The sequence below is a fragment of the Amblyomma americanum genome, chromosome 4, assembly GCF_052857255.1.
Source record: "Amblyomma americanum isolate KBUSLIRL-KWMA chromosome 4, ASM5285725v1, whole genome shotgun sequence".
In the NCBI taxonomy this organism is placed as follows: domain Eukaryota; kingdom Metazoa; phylum Arthropoda; class Arachnida; order Ixodida; family Ixodidae; genus Amblyomma; species Amblyomma americanum.
The window spans coordinates 112677349-112682896 of NC_135500.1; the positions used below are offsets into that span (position 1 = coordinate 112677349).

General features: G+C 43.3%; 1 long non-coding RNA gene across 1 annotated transcript; it reads right to left on the bottom strand.

Annotated features, from left to right (window-relative positions):
- Nucleotides 1-921: 921 nt before the first annotated feature.
- Nucleotides 922-5164, bottom strand: LOC144130310 (uncharacterized). Its single transcript, XR_013314063.1, has 3 exons — nucleotides 5057-5164; nucleotides 1646-1771; nucleotides 922-1499 (listed from the first exon to the last, which is right to left on the bottom strand). It is a non-coding gene; the product is annotated as an uncharacterized LOC144130310 (long non-coding RNA).
- Between the last annotated feature and the right edge of the window lie 384 nt (nucleotides 5165-5548).

Consider the following 5548-nt stretch of genomic DNA (forward strand, 5'->3'; position numbering starts at 1 on the left):
TTTGCACTAAACTGTAGCCCGGCCGAAAACGTGATAAGCGCTCTTAGCTGGATTTTAGCTGCTTCTTCAGCGAGTGTGAAAGAGACGCGACATGTCCAAAAGCATAGCAGTATGTGGGAACTCTGGCATTTACATGCCAGACGCAACGTTTGCATTTTGATGGAGAAGAAAATCTAGAGGCCCGTGTACTGTGTGATGCGAGTGCACATTAAAGAACCACGGGTGGTCGAAAATTCCGTTGCCCTTCACTACGGCGTCCCTCATAACCTGTGTTGATTTGGGACATTAAACCCACATAAACCAACAAACAGAACCCCACAACAGCTCTTCATAGAGCATTTTTCCGCTAAGCCTGCTGTACAGTTTTCCTTCGTGTCCTCTTGATGAAGATGTGGACGACTATGCGCTTGCATAAGTTTATCTTTTTCAGTCGCATGTGCATACTGCACGAGAAGAATCTGCGCTATCAACGCTTGCAGCAAGGCCTCATCACTTTGGCAGCAGTGAACATGGTGAGACTTTTAAAAATTGAATGCAACTCAAACCGACGAGTACACCGATGGTAATAGTGAAGAAATGAGCGTGTTTACGTCTAAGCCATACTGTGTGGCTCTTTATGCAACACCAGCGTTCCAAATCTCTAGAAGGCGGGAACTGTGGTATCACTCCTCTAACGCGGTGGGCCTCCACGTGTGCTGAATGAGGGCGTCATTATATGGCTGAGAAGAAACCTCTGGTAATCTTTACTTTCACAAAGGTAGTACATATATGTTCCTGAGTGCGAATCGGGAAACACGAATGGAGCAAGGAACCCAAGAAAAATCGGAATACCGGGGAAATTACTGCCGCCTAAAAATGTCAACTTCTCTTCCTTCGATTTAACAAGAATTCAAACTATATTTATTTATAGTGAAGTCTGAATTACAGTAGCCTAATCAATTTATTCGTAGCAGTTTCCTAGCAGTAACAGATTGCGCAAAAAACACAGGAGCCTTCACTCGATTAGAGCCCTCTTAAACGGGAGCAGAGCGGCGGGTGCCTTACCAAGCTCTTTCTTCTCGTTTTATTAACAATGTCTAACTGTGGTTGGTGAAAGCATCGCCACGGTAAGGCTCTTGTCGTTGATGCGCATATCCATCTAAAAGCGTGAAGAGGTCAGAAAGAAATCCAGAGCTCATTTAAGGAGTCGCCAGCTACAAAAGCGGTGCTTTTGTTAGCTTGGTACTGCGCTTATATTTTGTCAAGGATGGCTTTTGTGTTTAGGGCATAACTTTTATTTCCAAAAAATATTTTGTAGCAGATTACCTATTGCGCTATAATAGTCAAAAATAGTCCTGAAGTGCGACGAGCCTGGCATTGTAGTGGTAGTCCTGAAAGCAGCTGTGTGCAGCACGTTTCTTTCCAGAGGCAACAGCTTCGTACGTGCACGGGCTCCAAGCGATGCCAGCGGTGGCTGCGTCTTCATCCACGATAGGTAATGCGTACCCGGAATGGATTTTCTGCACAGCCATGAATGTAGTGGTTAAGTTACGAAGCGGAGGAAAGCGTCTGTGTGCTTCAACGTGTAATCTTAGATCTGTCTTTAAACAGGGTTAGGCGTGCGCAAAGTGCAAAGCTCGACGCGATTACGAGAAAGGCCTCTAACCGGATCTGCAGCAGACTATCTTCCTTCCACGGCAGCCGCTGTAGCGAATTCTGCGGTAGAATGGGCAACGTCTCCTGTGCACACAATGATGCCCTCTACGTCGGCAAGGGTTGGCCACGCTGGACGCTGTGCACAAAAATAAATTAAAAAATCACCAGGCAGATCTTCGTGCGTTGTGCACAATGTATTAAGCGGGTTTGCTTACGCTCATTATGGAAATCTGTTTACAGTTGTGATTTAATGAAGATGTCAATTATGTGCACAATGAGTAGAATGAGACGTATTTTTGGGAATCAGTTGGACAACCAAGGTAAGCACTAGAAGCGTAAGGATGTCGGTTGCTTTTTCATGTCACACGGCAAGGGTTATGAGAAATTTTCAGTGTCCAGAATCATCAGAGAAGGTGAATTCTGCGTTGCACTGTAGAATTCTTCTCAGGAATCCTGTCTTTCAGCTTACTGCAAGGTATAATGAAACGAGCATTCGGATCAAAAGCTAAACCTTGTTCGGCGGTATTATCAAACTTTTTTTCCGGGCGCTCATGTCCAGCTTTCATGGAAATCACAGACTGGCCCCATTTCTCTGTAGACAGTAGCGAACAAGGGGTAAGTGAATTCTGATATTTTCAATTGTAGTCAAGAGGAAAATAAAGCGCCACGCGAAATTGACTGCGAAGCTGCATGCACTGATGACCAACTTTTCCTGCGCGCTGCAAAATCAGACTTATGCTCTCTGATCGAGTGCATCACAGCTTTGGTAGCCATAGGAAAAAAATGAAGATTACCGGAAAAAAAAATTCCGGACCGTGATTTTCTATGCCGAGCGCAACACAGCACGTGATTGCCGGCGCGCAAACTAAGTGCACTGGTCCAGACTTCCAGAGATTACTTATGTCTTCCTCCCGTGGCTACAGAATTTTTCTGAAGACAGCACTAAAGTATAAATTTCATTTTTTCATTAAGGCCTCGGAAGGCTCATACAAGAGATATGAAGGTCTTACTGTGTATATATAGCTCCTATGAGAGACTGGTGACTAAGAAGGAAAGTTAACCGGCTCCTCTGACATTAAAAGCCTCGCTACAAAAGGCGAGCATCTTCACTCTATCCTAAAGAAAGAAGCGATATTTAGAGCGGACAATAATACTACGGCGTATGAAATGACGCAGGTGTCTTTGAGGATCCATAATACCCAATATTCATTATGTGCATTTATTACAATATTGACTAAACAGGGCCACTTTTTGAACACGCTCTAACTTGTCTTGTACCCAGCGAAAACAACGTAAAAAATTCACATTCATATATACCATAAAGTAAAACGGTTGTACGATATGTTAGTTCTATACATAAAGATAGTACACACCAATGACGAAAGTTTCTGAAAGTGAAGAATTGTTTCAATTCACTGTACACGAAAAGGGACACAGACGCCGTTTTGAGACCTCGCTGCTCTAAAGAGCATCTTCGGGATTTAGCCACAATGACTTGTGCTATACTTCCTTACAAATCCTGTTATGCACCAGACATCCATTTTGCGTTGGAAGCTTGCATGAATCAATTTAATACGCGAAAGGCAATAGCGCATCCAACGACATTTTGACTCTGCAGTATTGTTTTATTAAGAGTTGCGTTTCGCCCAGTTGCAAGATACTGCTGAGCATACGCGAGTATCGCAGTCTATTCAAGAAATTATTTTCTATTTCTTTGCAGAAAAACCAAATATTGGCGGTTAAAAAATCATCAAATCTCTCGTCACACTTAAAGGCAGCATCGACGAATTTATCTTTGAATGTTGAAAGAATTTTTCGGACCTTTCAAATGATTTTTTTTTACAGACATTGAATAATGAAGTAACGCATGTTTTCTGCTTTATAACGTGACGATTACTGAAGTCTGCTCTTTGGGGCATGCAACCGGGCAATTCCTAAATCTCGGTTCTTCGTAAACTCAAAAGTAGCTGGTTCTGTCACAGGTCGGGTCTAGTTACCTTAGCGAGCTGTGAAGCTATCAAACAGAATCTCTGCATTTTAAAAGCCCAAAGTGGGCTCTTCAGAATAACAGACGTATAATTTGTGAAGCATTAACAGCAAATGTTTTATCAATGGCACTCGCACACCTAATATTAGCGGCTATGGTGATCTTAAATATTGGCGGAGTGTGTATTTGACAAGTCTATTCCAGATAGCTACACGTCGCCCGCCAAGTGTGAAAAGTGCCGTCGTCCCTATCACGATGTAAAACAGCACGAATAAGCGTTCTAAAAACATTCGAAGGAACCTAGTGTTCGAAGGTGTAGTACGAGAAGCATGGAGGCGGATTAGTGCACCTTGCTTTTTTCAAGGCACAGCCTGTGCCTGCCTGCCTGTCTCTTTTAGCTTCTCATCTTCACGCAGTCGTAATTGTAGAACCTAAAAATTTGTGAAAGATTGTAATTATGCAGTGGAATAACAATACGCTTACCTTATTCAAAAAATGTTAAGCTAGTCCGGTTATGCTCTTTTCATCGAAAATAAAAATAATGGTGGTCGATTTGCGTAGTTAGGTCAAATGCGAATTAGGTGTACTAGCAGTTCGGTTTTCACGTCGGTGCCGGTGATCAGATTAAGTGTTCACGGATAGCAGTTGTTCGGATGGCAATATTGGGTTGATGTTCATATGTGCAGAACTGGTCATACAATCTATTGATAGATCAATGGGAGTCTTACTACCCCTCCTGGCGCAGTGGTACAGGGGTCAAGTGATGCGTCACTGCCTTACTATGGCAGGTGCTGCTGTAGGTGGAGCCTGTGTTGGGTTACGGTCCAGGTTGGTCTTCCCGTGCAGCCTCTCACGAATAATTGGGCTGTCGCCTGACGCGGTGTGCAGGCTTCTCACCTGCCCATCACTCGGTGGGCAGGTCTGCAGCCTGACACAAAACCGGCTTCAGACAAACAGACAAACACACAACGGCTAAATGCAGGTAATTATCACTATAAGTGCTAGCGTAGAGTATATGTAGAGTATGTGTGGCCGAAAAAGCATCAGCTTTCCTTCACAGGAATAAAAACCAGAAATGTTCGAGCAACCTCTCGTTTCGTAAATGACTGTTCGAATAATCATACCCTTGGGTATAATATGAATAAAGCGTTTCTTCAGTACCGCTGACACATCTGGAGGCTGACACTTTGGATAGCCACCGCGAGAAAAGGAAAAAGCTTCGCGTGAAGTGGATTGAAACCAAGCAAGTTCCATTTAACAAGGCTAAATTTTATCATCGATATACTAACAGGAATTTCGCCAATTTTTGTCGGTGTAAATATTTTGAATACAAAAAAATAACTGTCGAAAATTTTGGTTTTAAAGGCATTGTGAAACACCGGTCTGAAGTACTTTGAACTGCAATCTAGACACAAAAAGAGGTGAATTGCTCACAGACTAGGAGAAGCAAGCAGAAGATGACGGCTATTGTTGACAACTTCATTTCGACACGGCGCTTTTGCTTTCCACCACGCGCCTAATAGCCTCCACCTCGTGCACGCTGTAGTTTCCGGCTTTTATAACAAGGGCACGATGTCTGAGAACTTGATAGTTTCATTATTATGAGCCGCGCCTGTGCACTGAGTCTGCAAGTGCTAAAGTCATAAAAAAGGATAGAGGCAGGTGATAAGTTCTCCTGCGTCGGTGTCTTCCGATTCCATTGTGCACTGCTGAGACTACGGCGGTGCTCCTGCTGTACGGCAGAGCTTTCCCAGGAAATGGTATGATCTATGCGTACATTGTTAAAATAGCAAGGCAAGATATCAGTGTTGGTCTCTAAGGAAGAATCATGCGTACTTTTTTTACAGGGATATATGAACATGGTCTCCCGAAAAATTTATTCTTCATATTTTTCACAATACTGAACGCTGTTTTTCGTTGATCGCC